The sequence below is a fragment of the Pan troglodytes genome, chromosome 3 (genome assembly GCF_028858775.2).
Source record: "Pan troglodytes isolate AG18354 chromosome 3, NHGRI_mPanTro3-v2.0_pri, whole genome shotgun sequence".
Lineage (NCBI taxonomy): Eukaryota > Metazoa > Chordata > Mammalia > Primates > Hominidae > Pan > Pan troglodytes.
In genome coordinates, this window is record NC_072401.2 from 112,038,131 (window position 1) to 112,064,496 (window position 26,366).

General features: G+C 38.4%; 1 long non-coding RNA gene across 3 annotated transcripts in view; it reads right to left on the minus strand.

Moving 5' to 3' along the window:
- Positions 1-1,601: 1,601 nt before the first annotated feature.
- LOC104006168 (uncharacterized) overlaps positions 1,602-26,366 on the minus strand; it is a 30,950-nt gene continuing 6,185 nt past the window's right edge. The window contains exons 2-5 of one of the 3 annotated variants that reach the window (XR_008547593.1): positions 19,860-19,963; positions 12,263-12,339; positions 11,802-12,005; positions 1,602-9,482 (exon numbers count right to left, since the gene is read on the minus strand). This is a non-coding gene — a long non-coding RNA (uncharacterized LOC104006168). Of the gene's footprint in view, positions 12,006-12,043; positions 12,340-19,859; positions 19,964-26,366 lie in introns of those variants that run through there. The other 2 variants (XR_001717085.2, XR_679760.3) reach the window with 2 other exon arrangements.

Genomic DNA, 26,366 nt, shown 5'->3' on the forward strand with positions numbered 1-26,366 from the left:
GATCGCGACCATCCTGACTAACACGGTGAAACCCCGTCTCTACTAAAAATACAAAAAATTAGCAGGGCGTGGTGGCAGGCGCCTGTAGTCCCAGCTATTCGGGAGGCTGAGGCAGGAGAATGGCGTGAACCCGGGAGGCAGAGCTTGCAGTGAGCCGAGATTGCACCACTGCACTCCAGCCTGGGCGACAGAGCAAGACTCCGTCTCAAAAAATATATATAAAATAAATATATAAATAAATAAAAGCAGACTGCGCAGAGTGACTTCCTCCAAAAAAATACAGTAAAAAAAAGGGAGTGGCGGGGGGAAGATATCTGGGCCAGGTGCAGTGGTTCATGCCTATAATCCCAGCACTTTGGGAGGCCAATGAGGGAGGATCACCTGAGCTCAGGGGTTCGAGACCAGCCTGGACAAAAAAGGGACATGTAATCTCTACACAAAATGACAGTAAAGTGGAGAACTTGAGAAACAATACCACAGCCAGGTGTTCCAGATCAACATTAACAGTGACAAAGCATATTGACGTGTACCCTTGATATGGTATAATGAAGATGGCACTTTACTTCTGTGGCCATCCTCCACAAACCCATAACCCTAGACTAATCATGAGAAAAATATCAGACAAATCACAATTGAGAAACATTCTACAAAATGTCTGACCACTACTCAAAACTGTCAAGATCATTAAAAAAAAAAAAGTGAAAGTGTGAGAAACTGTTTCAACCAAGAGGAACCCAGGGAGCCCTAAAACAACTAAATGTAATGTGGTGTCATGGTTGGGATCCTCGAACAGAAAAAGGATATTAGATAAAACCCAAGGTAATCTGAATGAAGTATAGACTTTAGCTAATAAAAATAAAATTCAATAACTATCAAATGTATGGATGATTCCTTAATAATACTTTTGTCCTTGCTAAACTTCTTCTTTTTTTTTTTTTTTGAGACAGAGTCTCACTCTGTTGCCAGGGCTGGAGTGCAGTGGCACCATCTTGGCTCATTGCAACATCCGCCTCCCTGGTTCAAGCGATCCTCCTGCCTCAGCCTCCTGAGTAGCTGGGACTACAGGCATGTGCCAACATGTCCAGCTAATTTTTTGTATTTTTAGTAGAGATGGGGTTTCACTGTGTTAGCCAGGATGGTCTCGATATCCTGACCCCATGATCTGCCCGCCTTGGCCTCTCAAAATCCTGGGATTACAGGCATGATCCACCACACCTGGCCTGTCCTTGCTAAACTTATAGTGTGATGAATTAAATAGAAGGTGAGCTTTGGCATCACCCAAATCAGATCTGCTCTCAGCTTCACTCCTTGGTCGCTGTTGAATTCTGAATGAGTTCCTTTTTTTTTTTTTTTGAGATGGAGTTTTGCTGTTGTTGCCCAGGCTGGAGTTCAATGGTGTGATCTCGGCTCACTGCAACCTCCGCCTCCTGGGTTCAAGCAATTCTCCTGCCTCAGTCTCCCGAATAGCTGGGATTACAGGCGCCCGCCACCACACCTGTATATATATATATATATTTTTTTGTATTTTTAGTAGAGACGGGGTTTCACCATGTTGATCAGGCTGGTCTCAAACCCCTGACTTCAGGTGATTCACTCACCTCAGCCTCCCAAAGTGCTGGGATTACAGGTGTGAGCCACCACTCCCAGCCACGAGTTACTTTTAAGCTTATTTCCTGATTTTAAAAAAAGTGATAATATCTGCTTCGTAAAGCTGTCATAAAGAATAAATGAGATAGTGGTACATAAAACACCTAGCAGAGTAACTGGCACATAGCAGAAGTTCAATAAATGTTAGAATCCATCCCCTTTGCAAGTTACAATGAGATGTGGGAGTCAAAAAAGCCAGGTGTATTAGTCACGGTTCTCTAGAGGGAAAGAACTAATAGGAGATATATATACATATATATATTTGAGAGTTTATTAGGTAGTATTAACTCACACGATCACAAGGTCCCACAATAGGCCAAGGTAGCCAGTCCGAGTCCCAAAAGCTGAAGAACCTGGAGTCTGATGTTCCAGGGCAGGAAGCATCCAGCATGAGAGAAAGATGTAAGGCTAGGAGGTTAATTAAGCCAGTCTAGCCTTTTCACGTTTTTCTGCCTGCTTTATATTCTGGAAGTGCTGGCAGCTGATTAGATGGCGCCCACCCAGATTAAGGGTGGGTCTGCCCAGCCCACTGTCTCAAATGTTAATCTGCTTTGGCAACACCCTCACAGAGACACCCAGGATCAATATTTTGCATTCTTCAATCCGATCAAGTTGACACTCATATTAACCATCACGGCAGGTCTTGTATATTATGTAGAAGGCTAAATGTTTATTTGAAGTCTCATGTTGCAGATTAATACTTTGCCATCTGACACTTAAGGCGTGGGTATCACTTGTCAGAAATCCAAATACTTTTTAATGCAATATGCGTTTGATAAGAAATAAAGCTCTATACACTACTGGAACATTTCATAAAACTTCACCTTGTACTCATCCTGTATTTGCTTAAGATCTAATTATATCTTGCCTATTTAAAAAGTCCTTTCTGAATATCCCTTATTTTATTAAAAAGGGAATGGCAAAGAGAACAACCATTTAATTCACTATAATAGTTAATAAGAAAAGCGATAGAAACAATGCATTTTGGTCATAAACTGTGCCTTAATAAAAGATGAATTTTCTTTCAAATTGCAAAAAGGAAAATTTAGTAACAGCAACCAAAAACACCGTAAGCCTATGTACTGTGCTGAAATACAAAAGCGTAAGCCCAAACTAAGAGTGTCTTTATTTTCTATTTGGATGCAAGCCAAAATCAAACAGAACTGACGTAGTGCCATTCTGCCTCCCCCAAGAAAGAAAGAAAGAAGGAAGGAAGGAGGGAAGGAAGGAAGGGAGGGAAGAGAGAGGGAGGGAAAAAGAACGGTTCGCGGGAAAAAGACATCAAATAACAGCAAAGAAATGCAGCTTCTAAAGTAATCTCCAGTTCCTTACTGGCTGTGAGGAAAAAAAAACTCACTGGATTAGTCCTGACATATTAAGAATTAAGAGCAGCCTCTAGTGGCAGATCAAAGATTTTACAAAGTAGCCTTGCAGAAACCAAAATGCCTTCTATTTTTTACTGCCTGCTCTAGGCAAGCTCAGAGCCAAATTAGCTCATCAACTTTTGCAAGTATGAATAATTTCACCCGGCTTTGGGTGTTCTTAATACTTATATTTTATTTATATTCTTTTTTATACGTAGTTTAGCTGGACTATTATAATATCATGGTGGGGTAGGATGTGGTGGGGGAGGATTTTTTTTCAAAGAACAAAGGATTGACTGAAGCCTAAATGAAGACAGATTTGATGAACTGAAGTCCAGTTCTCACTTAGCTTTTTCTGTCTCCTTAAATGAGGGTGATCAAAATTAGAAATATCCTAAGGAAAACAGAAATACCTGAGAAACAATGAATTTCCCTGAACTTCATCTTTCCAAAAGGAGCGCCTTTCTCCAACACTGAATATGCCGAATGTCTCGTTTTACACACCTGCGTTTCTCCTTCCTCTGAACTCTATCATCCAAACCCTTGGTTTCTCATCACTTATGAAATTAAAAATAAATGAATAAATAAAATGTTCTTCCTCATCAGTTATTGCTACAAAGATGCTGTTATCTTGGGATAAACTCAACACGCCGTGATACGGTGTGAGGATTGCCTATCATGGCAGCTGTCCACTATCCAGAGAAACAATCAGAAAGTTTTAGGAACACCCAAGGGCAGATTTTTTTTTTTCGTTTCAAATTTTCACAACGGACAGTACCAGGGAGCTGGGGGGAAATTGCTGAAAGCTGGGACACAAACGGGTGACTCAGGGTGGATAGAAGTCACCCCATCAGAGAGACCAAGGAACTTTACCTACCACCAACCACTTCCCTGGACTTTTTTGTTTGTTTGTTTTGACGAGTGTCTCTCTGTCGCCAGGCTGGAGTGCAGTGGCGCCATCTCGGCTCACTGCAACCTCCGCCTCCCGGGTTCACGCCATTCTCCTGCCTCAGACTCCCGAGTAGCTGGGACTACAGGCGCCCGCCACCACGCCCTGCTAATTTTTTGTATTTTTAGTAGAGATGGGGGTCTCACCGTGTTAGCCAGGATAGTCTCGATCTCCTGACCTCGTGATCCGCCCACCTTGGCCTCCCAAAGTGCTGGGATTACAGGCGTGACCTACCGCACCCGGCCCTTCCCTTGACTTTTAACCAGGCTTTTGGAGAAAGCGTGGAATAGTAAAAGGCCAAAACAATAGCCTCCCTTTCCTGGGTGTGGACACCCTTCCCGGTCCTCAGGAGCCTCAGAGGATCACCCTCTCCGCCCCTTCCTCTAGGGCCCCGCTTGGGAACGCAGCGAAGGCGAGGCCCGGCCCGACCCTGCCCGGGACGCCGCAGCCCTGGCCCACCAGTGCTCCCAGCCCGCCTGTTCTCAGGATTGCGTGCGTCCAGCGTCGGGCTAGTGCCTCCTCCAGGTCAGAGCGCCGTTCCCTCTAGGATGCAGGAGCAAGAGATGTGCGCGGAAAGGTCCTCAGGACGAGGACGAAGCCTCAGGCTTCTCAAAATAAATGGCGCACTTGGCCTTGGAGGGAAAGGAGGAGGCCTCCGGGAAGGTGTGGAGGAGATTGGAAGCCTTGACAGCATCGAACTGGGTTCCGCCGACCGAGATTTCTGCCTCTAGGACCTTGCGGGGCAGCCACAGGCAGCCTCATGCGGGTGCCCAGCGTGCGGGACACGAGGCTTCTGCTCTTGGCGGGGTCCAGTGAACCCCAGGAAGGGCCTGGGCTGGGTGCCTGGGGCGAGGGTTGTTCTTGGCCTGGGACTTGGTCACGTCTCCATGGAAATATTGCTAATTGTTCCTTCACTTGAAAGACGAGACTGTAGACAAAATCTTTTTAAACCTTGACGGGCCTGTTACTCCCAAGAGCTTCTCTTCAAATTACTTGGAGAGAGAATGAACCATAAAATAATATTGCCTTCTTTCATATCCTTATATAATCATTTAATTTTTTTAGAGCTTCTCTGCTTCTCTTACACGTGTGCTTTCAAGTAAATTAATCTAGATTATATTTTTTTATTAAAAATTCTTACCTCCTCATAGGAATGCTACAATGATGAATTAATATTTGCTAAGCACTTGGAAGGCGAAAACTACATAAAATTTGGTGGAATTACTCTATTATTATTGATACAGGAAAACAGTAACTTGATGGGACTGGTAACCCGGGCTATCTGCATGTTGAATGTAATCATTATTGTAAAAATGCTTTGCCTTTTCAGACAAAGTGGTGGAGTACAGAAATAATTATCCAGGTAATTCAAATTCCCCAGAAAATGCGGTCCTACTTGGAAGGAAAAGTGAATCTCCTCACTGATTTTGTTTTGTTCTTCTTTATTATTATTGTCACATTTAAGTTAATCACTTGTATAAATGTAATCACCTGGATAACTTTTCCATTTTAATTTCTCTTTCCTGTGATTTAAAATGAAGTAAGGCCAGATCTGCATTAACAAATTGAGAATTAAATAATACTTGTCCTTTTACAGCAGCCCCACTATTTTGATTTATATTCAGGTGTTGTAACAGCAATTTAAATACAAGTCCAATAATTTCAAATATCTTACCTCTGTATGATTAGTTGCACAATATTTCTGACTAGTAGAGAGGAATAAGATTGATAATGTCTAATTTTTCTTAGGTATATGGTAACCAGAGCAAAGATAGGCATTATGGCTAAAATTAGATTTCCAGTTAAACTTACTTTCCCCAGAACACTTTTAATTATTAGGACAATTGCATTAATTCCCCTCTTTACTCTGCTAATGTCAACTTTGTCATAGCCCTCAACATCACATAGTACCAATAGTGTTTCAGAAATAATCTCAAGAGTTTTAGAAATAAATTATTTTTTCAACACAGAGTTTTTAAATGTAATGTTCTAAAATATCCAGTAAGCAGCTGTAATCAATCATTATTAACTTTCCTGTTTTCAAGCACAGAAAACATTAAAATTTAATATCACAAAAGTAGGCCAGACCGCTATCATCAACATAATAGTCATCATCATTTATATCATTTATTAAATTACTCAGTACAGGAGTGCCAGGAAATGAAATAATATTGTGACTTCACTAGAGAGAGCAAATCTTTTTAGTAAATTGTATTACTTAGTTGTATATATTTAGTCATCCTAGAGTGGATCTAGACATTTAACATAATTTGAGAATTAAAATGTGCAGAATTCATGAGAGATCTCATTGAAGATGTATTGTCATTTCAAGAGTTGTTTAGAGGTTTTCTTAAACTATCTGAGGAGAAAAACAGGGCTTGAAAACAATATGGAATAAGTCCAAGGTAGTGATACTTTAGCTGAACATCTGTCAGCATTTCCATTTTGCTGTAATTTTCACACATTTGTACTTTTAGAGAAGAAATTACGGTCCGCTAAAATTGGTGCAGCATGTAATTCATTAAAAGTTCAACAACAATCACAGCAATAATAGTTAGTTTCCAAGCATCTGGTCATAAATGCAAATAAACTCCAGACTCAATTGAATAAAGATACTTATTCTAGTAAACCAATTAAGTGATAGATGTTCAGGCCTAGTCACATTTCTGCTATACATTTCTATTACTAGCTATTTATGACAACCTCAACAGTTCACTTAGATTTCCATCCTATTTGATATGTTTCATACTCTTGTTTTTGCCAGGAAAATGTTTTTAAGTAAAAATTAATATGGAATTAATACAATTAATAATATTGTTACAAGTATGACTAATTATATTGTTTTGATTACATGTTAAATGTTAATGTTTAATGATATAGATTTGGCCTTTGAAAATAAAGTAAAATTTGAGTTATTATCATTGAATTAATGCCAAATCTAAAAATACAAAAGAAGCTAAATTTTCAAAAATTATGGTATTATTTTATTTTAAAAGTAATTCATTCAATACATATTTAGTGAATTTCTACCTAATGATGGATACTTTTAGGGTCTGAGGATACAAAGATAAGTAAAGATCCATCTAGGCTCACAATTTAATGATCCTTATAAAATATAATTGTTTTCTAATTAATTAATTCCATTTATGTTTTTAAAAACCTATGTTTTTAAAAGCTTCCTCAAGTCCTTTACTGAAAGGAGTAGCTTTTCTCCTTTTTTAATTACTGAGAAACCATGACAAGGGCTCAGAGGTTAAAGAAAGTTTTAGTCTTCCAGCATATGAGACACGTTCAGAATATAAATTGTCAATTCCGTTTGTTCCAACTATTTACTGCTATTCGTTTGTATGTCTATGGGTTAGATGTTCTTCAGACTGCATTTCCCAAACGTTTCCCTAAAACCCTTCTCAAAAACAAAAAAAATGCAATCTGAATACTTGTGCTACTGTATTGATGGTTTTGATCTTGATTTTACCTAGGAAGGCAGAAAGAGAGCAGGTAACTGATGAATCCCTGGTAATAGTGTATTCCACTTAAATCTATCTTCTTTCCTCATTATATCATCTAAAATATTTTATAGTCCCACAGTGTTATAACAGACTGAGTTAACCATAGGCTTTTGTGAAATATAATAATGTATCAAGGTTTCTGTGAAGTTATATTCCAAAATATTGAAATGCATATCGTTTGTTGCACTGATAGTGTCATTTCACATATTTTTGTGCTGTGAATTAAAATGTAAATATCAGAGCCACAAAGGGAAAACCATGACTGAAATATATTAGGGCTAAGGATTACACAGCAGAGATGAATTAATTTTCTTTTAAGTGAAGTACTGTGAAAACTAACTTTAAACTATGACAAAGAAAAGGAACATTGGATTTCATAAATGTTCTACGTACTTATAATAATGAGAGATTTTCATATTGGCATGTAATTTATGGAGACAGTTGAGAAAACAGAAATCCATTCATTTTATACTTTAAAATTTATCTTCTTTTAAAATTATGTGAGTTTAGTTCCCATTATAGAAAATAAGTACATATCAATAAAAATTTTACTCCATATTGAAAAACATTCTGGCAACATTTTACTTAGTTTATGCTATAATATTCTTAAAACTAAATCTACAAACATAATGTTAAAGTGGCTTTAGAAGTTAGAAGCCCTAGCCCTTTCAAAAAAGGGAACTAAATACATTAAATTTTTTAGTATTTTAATATTTAACATTGAGTTATACATAGCCACCCAACATGAAAAGTGGGATCCTCCTATCATTATCAGAAATCTACTTTCTTATGCATTTTAGATTCTGAACTCAGACCAATTGAGTTTTTAGAGAAACTTAATTTAATTGCAGTATACATTGAAAATGAGAGTTCTCCATTCTCCTTAATGATGATTTGTATTACCTCATTTTACCATCGCAAGGAAAACGTATTTATACCTATTTGGAAATCCTTGGCCCTTGGCTTTTTGTGTATTTGCAGTTTATAAATGTTAATCCCAGTGGATCCCAGGGACTGGTAAAGGCTCATAGGCTAGGAAGGTACTTTATAAGAAGTGAAAAAAACAGACTTTCCCTTTCAGTTATAAAGCAAATAATTTAAAAACTTTGAGCTAGAATCTAAACACCTTAGCATAGTAACTAAGGTTTTGAAAGGCAATTATACATAATACATGAATGTTTTTATGCATATTTTGCTTTATTTTTTTTTTACTTAATCTATATTAGTAAGATAAAACAAAAAGAAAGCTGATGGACAAATAAGGCTTAGCCTGAAGGAGCAATGATAAGAAAAAGTCCTGAACATAAGATTTTTTTCAAGACAGCAATGGAAGAATGGGCTTTTATATGGGCCAGGCTCTTGGGGGAAGAGCTCAGAACACTGGGGCTCTATAATGTCAAAAAAAGTTTACTTCGGACTTAAAGTCAGCATTTTCATATAAGTTATTCTACTGAAAATATGATTAATGTCTTAATTACTTTGAAAAATGAAACTATTAACAAAATATTTTACAATTACCAGGCTCTTCATCTTCAATGCACAATAGATAACACATAAATGTTTGTATAACGTTTATATATGTTCTACATAAATGTTAAACCCATTTTCTATGTGGTAAAACTAAGAAGATTCTTAATTTCAAAGACAACTGGTAAAAGACTATGGCTTTATTTTCCACATTTCTATTTAAGGAAATATTATTACATTAGGCAAAATTATTGATATGCTTTGGTTCTGTGTCCCCACCCAAATTTCATGTCTAATTGTAATTCCCACATGTTGAAGGAAGGGCCGGGTGGGAGGTGATAGAATCATAGGGGTGGACTTCCCCCTTGCTGTTCTTGTGATGAAGTTCTCAGGAAATCTGGTTCTTTGAAAGTGTGTAGCACCTCCCTGATCACTCTCTTCCTCCTGCTCTGCCATGGTAAGATGTGCTTGCCTCCCCTTCATTTTCTGCCATGATTGTAGGTTTCCTGAGGTCTCCTAGTCATACTTCCTGTTAAGCCTGTAGAACTGTGAGTCAATTAAACCTCTTTTTTTCATAAATTACCCAGTCTCAGGTAGTTCTTTATAGCAGTATGAGAAAGGACTAATTCAATTATCTAATAAAGAGTATTGCAGATATATTGCTGTTCTTATATTATCCCTACAATAATTTCTAAGTTGTTTTTTAAGAATTAGGGCATGAACTCATCTTCTCTCATTCTTTTTATTATTCAAGAAAAAATAAAAAACAACTGTCTTTTAAGGGACCCAAAATTGTGAGTATTACATAGAAAATTAAGAATTTAACATCCTGCCAGGGGCTGAGTGCGGTGGCTCACATCTGTAATCCCAGTATTTTGGGAGGCTGAGGCCGGCAAATTCCTTGTGCTCAGGAGTTCGAGACCAGCCTGGGCAACGTGGTAAAACGCTGTCTCAAAAAATAAATAAATAAATAAAATTTAAAAAAATTCGCCAGGTGCCGTGGCTCATGCCTGTAATCCCAGCACTTTGGGAAGTCGAGGTGGGCAGATCACGAGGTCAGGAGATCGAGATCATCCTGGCTAACACAGTGAAACCCTGTCTCTACTAAAAATACAAAAAATTAGCCGGGCGTGGTGGCCGGCGCCTGTAGTCCCAGCTACTCGGGAGGCTGAGGCAGGAGAATGGCGTGAACCCAGGAGGTGGAGGTTGCAGTGAGCCGAGATGGCGCCACTGCACTCCAGCCTGGGAGACAGAGCAAGACTCTGTCTCAAAAAAAAAAAATTAACTGGGCATGGTGGCGCATACCTGATGCCTGTAGTCCCAGCTATAGGCTGAGGCAGGAGTTTGGCTTGAATCTAGGAGGTGGAGGTTGCAGTGAACCGAGATTGTGCCACTGCACTCCAGCATGGGTGACAGAGAGAAACCCTGTCTCAAAAAAAAAAAAAAATCCTGTCAGGAATGGTGGTTTATGCCTGTAATCCCAACACTTTGGAAGGCCGAGGCAGGAGGATATCTTCAGCTTAGAAATTCAAGACAAGCCTGAGCAATGTAGTGACCTCATCTCTGCAAAAAATTAAAAATTAGCTGGTGTGGTGGCATGTGCTTGTAGCCCAGCCACTCAGGAGGCTAAGGTGGGAGGATCGCTTGTGCCCAAGAGTTCAAGGCTGCAGTGAGCCATGATTGTGCCACTGCACTCCAGCCTGGGTGACAGAGCAAGACAAGAAGGGGAAGAGGAAGAGGAAGAGGAAGACAAAGACGAAGACGAAGAAGAAGAAGAAGAAGAAAAAGAAGAAGAAGAATTGTGTAATTTTGGTTTACTGACTGAAAGTTTAACACATGTATGGCGTATAATGGACCCTCCTGATAAGCCTCAAACAGTATTAAATAAATGATTCTCAGTAAATGATTTGTGCTTATCTTCTTTGTACTATGTGATATGCAAGTTAGCTTTAGATTTTAGAAATCATTCTAACCCAGAGTGTTTTTACTTTAAAATGAAGCCAAAGCTGAATCTGAATCTTAGCTTCAAGAAATACATTTATCCTGGAGAAGCCTTGAAAAAAAGTCTTTAGACCAAATACTAATGAGAGGTATCTTCCTCTGTAGTGGTCTTTCGGTCTTTCTACTTCATATCTAGATCCTGGTGTTAACTGGGAAAACACTTAAATAACATTCCATGGATCTGCAGAAAGTTTACTGTGTCACCTAAGATGGTATTCTAAGTACTTTGGAGCTTTGGGTAAGGGAGTGCCTCTAAATTTGCTGGTTTATTGCAGAAAACTAAGTGTATCTTAGATCAAATGGGAAAGCAGCCTCATGGCCATTTTGTATAGTTTATTCAACATTCCAGTCTAGGATTTTTCTGAACTACCTTTTTCATAGGTGGTAATCCTGACTATGTTTCAACTTTTCCAATGTGGAAGTCATTATTTTGTTAAAGAATTTGAAGCATCAAAAAATGCTTCCATATATTTTGTTGAGATCTACCATTCTACAACATTTAGCCTTTTGTTATTTTTCTCCCCTTTGAAGAAACACAGGATATGCAGAATATATCTATTATTTCTTCCCTGCACTACTGCTTTACATACATGTATAGATACCATGTAATTCCTTAGTCTACTCAAGGTTAAACATCACCAGTTGACTGAAGCACTCCTCATGTTATATTTTGTTGTTTTCACTATCTTGATAGTACTTTAGTACTCTCAATATCTTTACCAATGTCTGTCATACTATACGACTCAAGCTATAAACAATATCCTACGTTAGTGTAAGTCTAGAAGTGGATTATTAATAGATGATATGAAACCTTTATTCAATTGATGTAGCCAAAAAACACATAACATTTTTAAACAGTCTTACCATTGCCTCATGTTGAGATTGCTGCATAACAAATTACCCCATAACTTAGCCCGGTGTCATGGTGCATGTCTGTAGTCACAGCTATTTGGGAGGCTGATGTGGGAGGATCACTTGAGCCCAGGAGTTCAAGGCTGTAGTCTGCTACAATCGTGCCTGTGAATAGCCACTGCACCCCAGCTTGGGCAACATAGTGAGACCTTATGTCTAAAAATAAATAAAAAATAATTTAGAAATGTAGTGGCTGAGAACAACAATAAACATTTATTATCTCACACAGTTTCTATGGCTCAGGAATTTGGGAACAGCTTGGCTGGGTGATTCTGGTTCAGTGTCTCTCATGAGATTGTGGTTGACGTTTCAGCTGGGGCTACAATCCTCTGAAAGCTGTCTGAGGCTGAAGGTCTGCTTCTAAGATGGCTCTCTCACAAGGCTGTCAAGTTCATTCTAGCTCAGTTTCTTACCAATGAAATTCTCCATAGGACTGCATGAGTATCTTCATGACATGATATGACGGTTGTCTTCTCCCAGAATGAGTGATCTGAGACAGAGAGAAAGTGAGAGTTCCAAGCCACAATATCTATGTGCTAGCCTTTGAAATCACACATTGTCATTAACAAAATACACCATTGGTGCACAGGTCAGCTCTATTCAGTATGGGAGGCGGCTACACAGTAGCTTGAGTATCAGAAAGCAGGGATTATTTGGAGGTCATCTTGGAGGCTGGCACTAGAGTCTAACCTCTATCCCTCAATGACTAACCTCCATCCCACATGCAAAGAATACTTACATATTCTCAAGGCCATCAAAAATCTCGTTCCACAGTGAGAACACATGGACACAGGAAGGGGAACATCACACTCTGGGGACCGTTGTGGGGTGGGGGGAGGGGGGAGGGATAGCTTTAGGAGATATACCTAATGCTGAATGACGAGTTAATGGGTGCAGCACACCAGCATGGCACATGTATACATATGTAACTAACCTGCCCATTGTGCACATGTACCTTAAAACTTAAAGTATAATAATAATCAAATAAAATAAAATAAAAATAAAAATAAAATAAAATAAAATGTAAGATGCATGATGAAAAAAAAATCTTGTTCCATTACAGCATCATCTCAAATCCTACAATCTTGCTGTCCCAAACAGACTTAGATATGAATAAGGCTTTTTGAGTGTGGTTCCTCGAGTATAGCTCCTTGAGTAAAATTCCTTGATCTGAAGATCTGTGAACTAAAGAGCTAAAAAGTATGCTCTTCTTTACCCACATACACACCCAACATACAATGATGGGACATAAATAAGATAACCACTATAGACACTCCCGTTCAAAGTGTGGAAAACAAAAGGCATATAAGAGTCACAGATCCATAGCAATTTTGAAATCTATCTAGGCAAATATTGAATGCTTTTCACTAGTACTCATTCCTACTGCTTCTTGGGAATGATTTTCTATGACTTTGGCTTAGACCTTTGAAGTTTTGGTTTTACCTTCAGAGCCAACTTATTTTTCCATGAAAAGTAGCCTAGATTTGCAGCTGTATATTTTTCCTAGTCTGGTTCCTGCCTGTAGGAATTTGGAGGTACAAAAGCCTCTTTTCTTTTGTTCTCTTCAGTCCAAACTGTTGATGTTTCTAACAGTTAAAGACTCTGAAAAACTTTGTGAGTCTCCTGTGAATCTTACTGGAGTTAATTCCATTATACAAAAGCCACACCTGCAAATCTGTTTGAGATAAGCTCTGCTCTACTTAAAGCCTGTGGTGAGATTATTCTTAAGCTTCTCTGAAGCTCTAATGTGACTTGATGGTTCTCTGAAGTACAACCTTAGATATTTCTAAGGTCTTAGCAAAGGATTTTATAACCACATCCTCAGCTTCATTTTTACACCATGGTTGTCTGACATCTGGCAATGTCTAAGTTTGGTCTTTGTCCAGAAGCCATTTCTTTATTTTAGCATTGTTTCCCATCTTGAGAGGCTAGCAATTTTCAAGGCCAACAAGTCTCAGCTTCTTTTGGTTTGACAATCTGTCCTTTAGCTTATTTTCTTCTTTGTCACATTTTACTATAAACAACAAGAAGAAACCAAGCAGCACCTTCCAAACTCTGACTGGAAGTTTTTTACCTAGATCATCCATTTTATTAGATACAATTTCCAGTTCCACAGTATTGCAGGTAATTGTATTGCTTAACTTTCTGCCACTATATTAAAACTATCCCCTTTTCCTCCAGTTTCTGATAATGTTTTCCTCAGCAGAAGCCTCCTCAGAGATGTCAGGCTTATTAATAATAGTCTATTGAAGACATTTTCAGCTTCCACTAACACTCTCTTCAACATCTTTCAGTTTCTGCCATTGCCTAATTCCAGTGCATCTCCTATATACTTAAAATGTGTTAAAATGGCAGCAACTCACTTCCAAATATATTAGTTATCTATTCATGTGTAGCAAATAACCACAAAACTTGATGACTCAAAACAACAATAATGACTTATTATCTCATTCCTGAATTTGACAGCTGCTTAGCTAAATGGTTCAGGGTGTCTCATGAGGTTGAATTCAAGATATTGGCTGAAATTGCAGCATCAAAAAATTTGACCATGGCTGTAAATTCTGCTTCCAAGATGCTCCCTCACATGGCTATTAAGTTCATGCTGGCTGTTGACAGACAGCCTCAGTTCCTTACCACATGGACATCTCCTTAGGGCTGTCTGTGTGTCCTCATAACATGGCAGCTACCTCCAGAGACAGTGATCAAAAAGAAAGCAAGGCAAAAGTTGCTGTATATTTTATGTGCTATCCTTGAATGGCACACATCGTTATTTCCACAATATTCTATTAGCTACATAGGGAAACTTCATTCATTGAAGCGGGGGTGGGGCATGACATTGCAGGAGAACGTTAATTATAGGAGCCTGGAATCATTGAGGCCATTGTGGAGGCTGGCTACCATATTCACTGAAGTCTCTAATAATTTAATTTTGAGATGCTTCATCCCTTTAGGTATTAATTGATTTTTTGAAACCTAAACTGTACCCCTATGTATCATTAAGTTTTTATTGTAGTTTTAGTTCTGTATTTCAACCTCTTCAGATTTTTTTGAATTTTACTTCTGTCATATCAACAACACTCTTGAGCTTTGAATTATTAAGCATGCTAAGTTATAAAATTTTTGAAATCCAACTCATTAATAAAAATGTTGCTAAACACTTGTGTCTCCAGGCCTACATACACTTACAAAGTTCATAAAATAAGTACATATATCTTTACCTGTATTATTATAGAAATGACACACACACTAAATTCACTTTTTTTTGTTAGATATAAATAGGAGTCCAGTTCCCCCATGCACTATGATAATATAGTATACTAAGCAGTGGGCAACTCCAGGTTCACCAGGAACTCTAATATATTTTTTTAAAGACTGGATTAATTATACTGACAAAAACCTTAAGAAGTGAGTACTAAAGATTATAAGTTCTAAATTTTCTAATTTGGAAAACTGAAACTTATAATCGAATTGCTAGAGTTGTACACAAAATACTAGCCTCTGGCAAAATTATGAGGTAGGATAAAGTCATCAAGAATAGAGACAATGTTGTTGTTTTCTCCCCTTAGATTTAGCAAGGTGCCTTATTTCCAGTAGATCATTAACAAATATTTCTTAATTGATGAACTTGTTAATCAGTTATTGACAGATTATGCCCTGAAGTCTCTTGATATCTGTATTAGTCAGTTTTCACACTGCTGATACAGACATACCCAACACTGGGTAATTTACAAAAGAAGGAGGTTTAATGGACTTACAGTTCCACGTTGCTGGGGAGGTCTCACAATCAAGGCAGAAGGTAAGGAGGAACAAGTCACATCTTACATGGATGGCAGCAGGCAAAGAGAGAAAGAGCTTGTGCAGGGAAACTCCTCTTTTTAAAACTATCAGATCTCATAAGACTTATTCACTATCATGAGAACAGCATTGGAAAGAATTGCCCCCATGATTCAGTTACCTCCTACCAAGTCCCTCCCACAATACGTTGGAATTCAAGATGAGATCTGGGTGGGGACACAGCCAAACCATGTCAGTATCCAATTCCTCCTTCCCCAGGGAACCTTCCCTTGGCACCCTAAAAATGCCCCCAGTGTTCCAAATTGAGAGTATTTTTAAATCTCCAACTATACAATCAAACTTTGACTAATTCTGATAAGGAAGAAGTTGGACATTCTAATAAAATTTAGGGAACATTTGTTGTCAATACCTTAATCTATAATAGACTATCTAATGGTGTAGATTTCCTGATAAAGTTGACAAATAAATGAAAAGTTTGAGGCAAGCTTCTGGCTGCCTTGCAAACCTAATAATTGTCATTTCTTGATCTCTCAGTAAGGTCAATCTTAGATGAACATGTTGATTGTTTCATTCCTTACCAAACGTCTGGGCTTCCTGATGCTGGAATTCCAAAACTTTATTTCTTTATAGCTGCCTTGCCATGAGTGATTCCCTTTCTTGTTCATCCAACTTAAGAAACTCCTCTTCAAATAAATAGCATTTCTGAGTTTTGTTAATAACATTCAGTCAGTCACATAAATTCAAAAACTTGAAGTTACTTGTTCTTTCTCTAAACCCTCTCATCCATTATTTGGTGGTCTTCCTCAGCTTTGTCTTCTTTTTTTCTCTACCATAATCCCAGTTTAAACCCTTTAGTTTACTTCTTGTTGCAGTTCATCTGGCCACATATTCTTGCCCCATTAACTCACTAAAGCACAGCCTCTTTCCATTTATTCACTGCTCAGAAACCCCAGTGGAAATCCCATCTCCTCACTGCCTACACAATAAACTCTAAACTTCTTAGCCTAGTTTTCTATGTCTGCCACATTCTAGTCACAGTTTAGCGTTCCAGACTTATCTTCCACTATTACTTCACACTGGATTATTCTTGATTCACCAAACTCATCCCACATCTACCATCAAGTCTTCATTTTTTTTCTTTTCTTCTTTTTTTGTTTGAGACAGGGTCTCACTCTGTTGCCCAGGCTGGAGTGCACTGTTGTGATCTCGGTTCACTGCAATCTCCGCCTCCCAGGCTCAAGTGATCCTCTCACCTCAGTCTCCAGAGTAGCTGGGATTAGAGGCACGCCAACACACCCAGCTAATTTTTGTATTTTTTGTAGAGACGGAGTTTCACCACATTTCCCAGGCTGGTCTCAAACTCCTGGGCTCAAGTGATCTTTCCACCTCAGCCTCCCAAAGTGCTAGGATTATAGGAGTGAACCACTGTGCCAGGCCTATTATCAAGTCTTTACTATGCTTTTTACTCTGCCTGAAATGATTTTCTGATGCTTTTATTAAAACCCTGCCTGGCCGGGCATGGTGGCTCATGCCTGTAATCCCAGCACTTTGGGAGACCGAGGCAGGCAGAGCAAGAGGTCAGGAGATCGCGACCATCCTGGCTAACACGGTGAAACTCCGTCTTTACTAAAAATACAAAAATTAGCTGGGCATGGTGGCGGGTGCCTGTAGTCCCAGCTACTCGGGAGGCTGAGGCAGGAGAATGGCGTGAACCCAGGAGGCGGAGGTTGCAGTGAGCCTAGATGGTGCCACTGCACTCCAGCCTGGGAGACAGAGCGAGACTCTATCTCAAAAAAAATAAAAATAAAAAATAAAACCCTGCCCATCTTTCAAAGCCAAAATCAAAAGAAATCTCAAACATGATGCTTTGATCCTCCCAGCTAGAAGTATTCTCAATCCTTTCTGAAAGTCTATCATACTTTGTACCACTCCTAAGGTATTCACTGAATTCTAACATAAATTTCAGTTATTTGCCTACACGATTTATCTCTTCTTGTGTATTTTAAGCATCCTGAGAGCACAGGTTATCATTCTATGCGTAGTAGTTAACACATCTGCCTTACTTAAAAGTGGTTCTTCCTGAGTTGGAATCATCATGAAATGAGTTGGCTAAGTATTATACATTGGTTTGGGGGTGCTGGGTAGGAGCACAGTATAGTGTGGTTAAGAGAAAAACCTTTAGAGGTCAAATGATCCCAGATTTAAATTCAATTTTACCAATTACTAACTGAATGATCTTGGACAAATTAATTAATCTCTTGGTACCTTAAGTTCCTCATTGGTAAAATGGGAATAACAATGCCTATTTCATAGATTTGTTGTCAGAATTAAATGAGATATAAATTAGGTACAAAACACTTTTTTTTTTTTTTTGAGACAGTGTTTTGCTCTGTCGCCCAGGCTGGAGTGCAATGGCGTGATCACAGTTCACTGAAGACTTAACATCCCAGGCTCATGTGATCCTCCCACCTCAGCCTCCAGAGTAAGGAATGCACCATGCCTTGCTAATTTTTGTAGAGATTCGGTTTTGCCATGTTGTCCAGGTTGGTCTTGACCTCCTGGGCTCAAGCGATCCGCCTGCCTCAGCCTCCCCAAGTGCTGGAATTACAGGTGTGAGCCACCGCACTTTGCCAAAACACTTACCTTAATAAATAATTATTTTCTTATCCTCTATTGTGCCTAGCACAGAGCCTTGTAATAGTGCTCAACAACTTTTTATTAAACAATTTAGAAAACAAAAACATATTATTAATTTTGATACATCTTAAATATGCACTTGTATTTAACAATTAAGAAAAATCTTAGATATAACAGAGAGGATAGAAATGGCAGAGTAGAGTAAGGAAATAAGATGTTGCTTTTTTTTAAGTGAGTGGGAAGAAATTTAATTTTTGACACAGACTGTGTCATCGTCTTAACAACAGAATATGCTGGGAATTCCTTAATATTTTCTAATGGGAAAACTGGAAAAAGCCAATTACCTACTGTTAGTTCTAATAGTTCACATCTTAAATTACATATAAAAATGTTTAAATACTGAAGTTTATGGGAGGCCTGGGCAGGCTTCAGATTCTCAGCCATTGGGGAAATTTTGTGCCGGACCACCCACTGCGAAAGTGAAAAGTTGGTACCTTTGCCAGTGTGGATATCTCTTCAGAGGAGTGCTCTAGGCTATTGTAACCATTTCCCCCAGGAAGACTAAGAGGGGAAAAAGTACATGAGAAATTACTGGACAAACACTGTTTGTCCAAGTTTCAAAGTAATAACCAAAGCTGGAATTAATGCCCTTAACATCACCAATCTCCCTAACCTAAATCTGTTTACATAGATTTAGGCTGACTTGTTTTGAGTCTGCTTCTTGTGGGGACACAAACTTATATGAATAAAGCTAGAATTTCAAGGCAAGTCACGCTATTTAGTTATAGTTTGTTTCAAATTTTTTGTTTATTTTTAATCATCTTTCTCAAAATTGTCTTTAGAAACAAGTCATTCAAGCAATTTATATTTGAAATTCCATTACATTTTTGGGGGATAAACTTATAAAAGCAAAAGAGACATCCAAATAGTGGTAGGTTAAACCTGGAGAAGGTATGGAAAGGTGCACCTAATCTTTACTCATAACGTTTACATTTTGTAAAGACTAATATTTAACATCTTTTATTTTAAAGATATCATCTCATCTATAATTAGGAACAGTGTGAAAATCTAGTGTCTTGGACTAATGTAGAGCAGCTGTTTATGAAAGTACCTGAAACATAATAGATCTCCAATAAATATTATTGTGTTGGTGAAAAAGTTTAACAGGTGTGGGTGTGTATACGCAACTCTCCTTCCTCACCCCCTCAATAATTCCCAGGCAGTGTTTGTAGAGGGCCACTAGAAGATGAAATTTTTCTACTTACACATGAACATCTGAGGATTCCAAAAGACTATCCCAAATCCTGACTTCAAAGGCACTTTTTTTGCTCTCTGGGGGAGAGATTATTTATGGGGGAGGGAGGGAACACTAGTCTACTGAATCAGGAAGTCTTTTCCAAGTGACAGAAACCCAATTTGAACCACTTTAGGCAAAACAGGAAATATGCTGACCAGAGTAGCAAAATCTCAGGATGGGCATTTAACTGGACCTCCAGGATCATAGTAACAGACAGGAGAGACAGCAGGACTCTCTCTCCCTCCAACTCTCATCCGTGCTTCTCTCTGAGTCTATCTTACCAGAGACTGAAATCTTCTGCCCTGGAGAACCTGGGCTTTTGACAACTCATCTCTTCATCATGAAAAGGACTGCTTCTCTTTTCAAAATTATCATTTGAAGATTCCTGTGGAAGGACACAAAAGGCAGCCAAGCTCACGTGCCTACTCTTGTGGACACAGAGATCAGTTCTAGAATTGGCAGCATCCATTAGAACAATATAGCACAAATAAAGAGAAGAACGGGTTCCCCCCAAAGAGGACAGTTCTGTTTCCAGAAAGGGGGGAGGAGCTGGGCAGACAAAATAAGTGTTTCTAAGATTATATTTTTGAAAACCATAACTATATTTACTAAATGTGAAATAAAGATGTCTTTTTCAGTTGCTTTCGATTTTCCATAAAATGTTTTTCTTTGCCTTCTAGTGTTTATCTCATCTTTCTTCTGGCGCAAATGCTTTTCTTACACAGCATCACCAAGTCCTATCCCTTCCTTCCTCCAAATCTGCACTGAATATTTACTTCCTTGGACTTCAGGTAAAATTTGGTGAATTGACTACATTTGTTTCTCTCTGTTTTCCCCAGAGTGCTATGAAAGTGGCAACAGAAAAGAAAAAATAAATAAATCCCCAAGTGCAGAGGAGGAGAGAGACCATAATAGATGAAAAGTGATGAAAAATTTGGGAATATAGAATGTAGGTGGTGTATTAACTATTACAAAGCAACAGATTACCCCAAAATTTAGCACCTTAAAACAATAAATATTTGTTATCTCATCCCAGTTTTGAGGTTGAAGAATCTCACAGCAGTTTAGCTAGGTAGTTCTAGCTCAGAGACTCTCAGGAGGTTGCATTTAAGTTGTTTTCTGGGGCTGCCATTATTTGAAGAGCTGGAGAATCTGCTTCCAAGCTCACTCACATGGCTGTTGGCAGGAGGTTTCAATTTCTCACCATAAAGCTGCTCATGAAATACTAATTACAATGGAAAAAGCATAATGTTAATAGAGAAGCAAATAAATAACTTTTAAACATTAGAGTAATGAAGCAGACACCACCTTAAGTAATGAATTAACATAATCAAGTATTGAAAAATCACTATGTGTGCCTCCTGATATGACGCAGTAAGAACATTGCAGCACTATGATATCCTGAATATCATAAAAAATATATAATCTGAATCTAATCATGCAAAAATAGCTCAAAGGGCAAGCTGTGAGATGCTATAAAATTACTGATCTCTAATCTTCAAACGTGTTAAGTTCATAAAAGTGTGTTAGGTGCTTTGATATGGTCATGGAAACACACAGGAGGGGCACATTGACCTAACCTAATGCCAGAGTGTCAGGGAGGCCTTTCTCAAAGTAGGGATGTCTAAGCTGAGATCTGAAGTTAGCCTCAAAAAGGGTCAATGGGGGTGGAGAGAAGCAAGAAAGGAGTGAACAGGTCATAATGTACAAGACCAAGGAAAAAAATCACTTGATCTTATGCCAACTGATATGTGTGTATGTATATATATGTATATATACACAAACATACATACGTATATATGTGTATATTTTTGTATTTATATGTGTATATATATAAAGGAGGTATGTGTATACATATGTGTGTGTGTATATATCCTTTCCTTAATATCAGCAAGTTGGCTGCTTTTCCTATCATGTCTAAAATGTCACATGTCAAACTGCCTTGACAAGTTGTCCATTGCTTTAGTGTAGGAAATGTGCACTGAAACACACGTGAAAGAGTAAAACATCTTTACCTTTGATTGGCTCAGTTACTATAATCTCTATCTTTTTCAATCACTACTCATAAGATAACTAGGAAATACTATTTTCATAGCACTTTTAATTTATAAGTAATATTTTCTAATCACATCAGCAGAAAGTGATACAGAAGACTAGCAGTTCTTTGGTCCTGTCATATTGTGCCTAACTTGAGTCCTATTCTAGTTTTGACTCTGACACTCATTACTCAGGCAGCCTGAGGCAAGTTACTTCTGAGAATCAGTTTTCTTATCTGTCAAATAAGGAAATAATATTATCTACTTTATAGGATTGTTGTGAGAACTGATCGAGATAATATTAACATATCAAAGGCACTGGCGCAGTTCCTGGCTCATAGAAAGTACTCAACAAACTATCTTCTGCATCACTGTATATTGTTATATTTAGAGATGGTTATGAATAAAATAAAGGTAAAAAATGTTAAGAGTACTGTGAAAGCCTGGGTGCGGTGGCTCACGCCTGTAATCCTAGCACTTTGGGAAGCCGAGGCAGGCAGATCCCCTGAGGTCAGGAGTTCAAGACCAGACTCAACATGGAGAAATCCTGTTTCTACTAAAAATACAAAATTAGCCGGGAGTGGTGGTACATGCCTGTAATCCCAGCTATTTGGGAGGCTGAGGCATGAGAATTGCTTGAACCTGGGAGGCGGAGGTTGCGGTGAGCAGAGATCATGCCATTGCACTCCAGCCTGGGCAACAAGAGCAAAGCTCTGTCTCAAAAAAAAAAAAAAAAAAAGAGTACTGTGAAAATAATATTGACCCATTGCTTTATGAGAGTGTAGATAATTTTTTAAATTATAGTGACTGAGACAACCAAAGATAATGTGTCAAATCTGTTACCTTTTTGTGAGTTCCCAGTCATCTTCCCCCTTGGTTTCTGGAATCTCCAGCCATCTACCCTTCCCTGCAGTGCCGACCAGTACTAGTGGTTTTCCACTAGAGACTGGGGTCTTTGAAAGTTCTGCAGGCATTGCAAAACCCACTGCAGCAAAAGTCATTAAAATTTCTCTACCATTCCAGTCCCTATCATTTTATTTATTTGTTTGTTTATATATGTATTATTTATTTATTTAGCACAATGAGGTGAAACTTTTTTTTTTTTGGTATATATTAAGAGTTACCAAATGTTCCATGGATGTTTCATCAAAAGTAACACCATTCTTCCCACTGTTTGCAGTGAAGTGTGTCTAGTTTGTTGTTTAGGTAACAGCTGGAAAGTAGAAGTGGATATGGTCAGTGTTCTAAGGAATATTCTACCACCCAGAAATTCATCAAAAATATGTGAGGCCTACTTGGACAAAAATGAGCAGAAATAAAGATAACTATAACTTGTTTGGTCTGTGACCCTAATCAAAGTCTGATTGGGTTAAGTATTTTTTTTTTTTTTTGACAGAGTCTTTCTCTGTTGCCCAGGCTGGAGTGCAATGGCAATATCTTGGCTCACTGCAAACTCCACCTCCCAGGTTCAAGCAATTCTCCTGCCTCAGCTTCCCAAGTAGCTGGGATTACAGGTGCCCACAACCACTCCTGGCTAATTTTTGTATTTTTATTTATTTATATATATATATTTTTTATTATACTTTTAAGTTCTAGGGTACATGTGCACAACGTGCAGGTTTGTTACATATGTATACATGTGCCATGTTGGTGTGCTGCACCTATTAACTCATCATTTACATTAGGTATATCTCCTAATGCTATCCCTTCCCCCTACCCCCACCCCACAACAGGCCCCGGTGTGTGATGTTCCCCTTCCTGTGTCCAGGTGTTCTCATTGTTCAATTCCCACCTATGAGTGAGAACATGTGGTGTTTGGTTTTTTGTCCTTGTGATAGTTTGCTGAGAATGATAGTTTCCAGCTTCATCCATGTCCCTACAAAGGACATGAACTCTTCATTTTTTATGGCTGCATAGTATTCCATGGTGTATATGTGCCACATTTTCTTAATCCAGTCTATCATTGTTGGATATTTGGGTTGGTTCTAAGTCTTTACTATTGTGAATAGTGCCACAATAAACATACATGTGCATATGTCTTTATAGCAGCATGATTTATATTCCTTTGGGTATATACCCAGTAATGGGATGGCTGGGTCAAACGGTATTTCTAGCTGTAGATCCCTGAGGAATCACCACACTGTCTTCCACTAAATTTTTGTATTTTTAATAGAGATGGGGTTTTGCCATGTTGGCCAGGCTGGTCTCAAACCACTGACATCAGGTGATCCACCCACGTCAGCCTCCCAAAGTGCTGGGATTACAGGCATGAGTCACCACACCCAGGCTGGGTTAAATCTTTTTTGTTGTTTTTGGATCAATATTTTTAATTTCTTAGGTTTTTATGTCTCTAAGAATTAAAAAAAACTTTGTCCATAATATATTTTGATACAATATATTTTACTACAAATTGTGAGCAGTGAAATTTTAAAAAGCATAAAGTAAGGGAGAATTGGACATCATAATCCCTTAACTAGTAAAATGACTCTAGACAATTGCGAGCTGGAAACTTCTGTCATCTGCGTGTCTCCCACCCTTTTATACTCCCCTTACCACACATATTCCCCAAACTAGATTTTTAAAAACTTCTTTATTTTAATAATATATTAGGAAATACTAAAATGTGTTCAGTATCTTATGAACCCTGATCATGATTCACCATCCTAAAACTGCTCTGATGTAGGGAAGATGCTGGCAGTGTTGAAAAACATTATGACGGAATTTCTGCTAAAGAATTCTTTTACATGTCTAGTTTGTTGGGAAAAGGATTAGAAATTAATTAGAATTAATCTGAGATTCAATTTATGCCAATTCAATAGATTTTAATGTTTTTGAACTTTTATTTTTGTGAACAAAGATTTTAATTGTAACATTTGATCAATAGGCATTTATTGAACATCTACTCCGTTACAAGGTATTGTGCCAGGCCACCACAAGAAGCTAAAAAAAAAAAAAAAAAGACCCGCAAAATCTTAACTCATAATAAAACACCCCATATGGTAATTGCCAAAGGAGTAATATGGATGAAAGTTAGTTTGGGAGTATGGGAACAATAATTGCTCAGAAATAAAATGAAAAAGTAAAAAGGGAGAGAGTTATGAGATTTAGAATTAACCTCAAAGTGAGATTTTGGAAGAAGTTAGAAAGGAAAAGAAGGAACCAAAGGAGGGTGAAATGGGGCAGCCCTTCTGTGGAATAAAAGATGTTTCAACCAAGTTCTAATCTAATGAGTTGCAGGATGACAATGAAGGTGTTTCTCAACTGTACAAGGAAGAGAAATCACATTAAAATACTGCCGAGCCAATAAAAAGAGGATATAACACAAGAAAAACAAATGCATTTGTGTGAAAGATATGTAAAGTTTAGTACATCAACTTTATAAACTGTTTCAGTGTTTTCTTGGAACACACAAATTTGACAATGTGTGTGAGTCCACAGATGGTAGTTTCAGGAGAGGAGGAGCTTTCAAGGTGAGAATGGCAAACTGGAGATTTCCCACTTTGGTGGCCATAATGCCAATGGTCATATTGCCTGGGTGAAAGAAACCTGCTCACTCACTCTCCCAGCCTCTCCAGCATGCAGTGGGGCTTTATTAAAGAGTGTGCACAGTCCTTTTTGTGCTCTGAAAAGACAAGCTATACAATATTGCATGCTTTACTTATTCTACCAGAAACTTGTATTGTTCATAGAAGTACTCCATATTCATAAGTACAAATGGTTTACAGGTAGACTCTTGACTGAATAAAATAATGTATCATACCTGGAAAAGTGAACACTACGAACAATCTGAAGCCTTAATTCAAAAGAAAGGATAAGCAGGGCATAATCCAGGAGCAGCCAAAATTCTGGGGAGAGTCACCTGATGTAGAAGAAGGGCAATAATAAAAGGAGGAAATGAAGAAGGTAGAAAATAAAGGGAAGGTAAAGAAAAGGAATGGAGAGAGACTTCAATTTCTCTCATCCATGAAGCTGTGTTGACAGCTATTCCTAATCCAGCATTCTCTGACAAGGCATTTTGTGTAAATGCGGTGTCCAGCAGAGACTTTGTGTTGCCAGGCTGCTCCAGCCACTGTGGCCTCATCCTCTCTCCACCTCCATGGTGGCACCCCACCCAGATTCCTTTCTTGTCAAACTTGTTTCCAGTCACCCAAGCCCTCTAGTCTGTGACCTCTTGGTCAAACTGTCTGTTACCCAGGACACAAATAGATCGAGGGTGTCAGATAACATGGTAATTTGGTGGGGGAGAAGAGGGTTTGAGTGAACACTGCAATACCCTTTAGAATACTCCTTTCCCCAACTGCTCAAACCCTTAAAAGTAAATGCCCTTTCTCCACCTATGTTTCTCTGTCTCTAAGTCACTGAAAAGCAGCTGAGCGTGTGATTCATACTTCTTTGTATTTATTTGCTTCGATGCATTCATTGTCTCTCTAGAGCTAACTTAGTGGAACATTTGAGTCAATTCTATTTTTCTTGGGAGAGTGGAATAACATAAAGTTGGGTGCTGACAAAGTTGATCTGTATTGCTCTATAGGAATGACATAGAGCGTTGTGTGCACTGCAGTTAGAGCAGCGACACTACATGAAGTGATGAACACTCTGTAACCACATCTTAAACAGAAAGCCATTTTCTCTGAGAACGAACTGATTGGTGATGTCCAATTAATACACATACACAGCACTTGTCACATTGTTGATGCCTGCTGAGACTCTGGAAAGCCTTGTTTACTGCATGTCTCCGCTGCCACCCTCCAT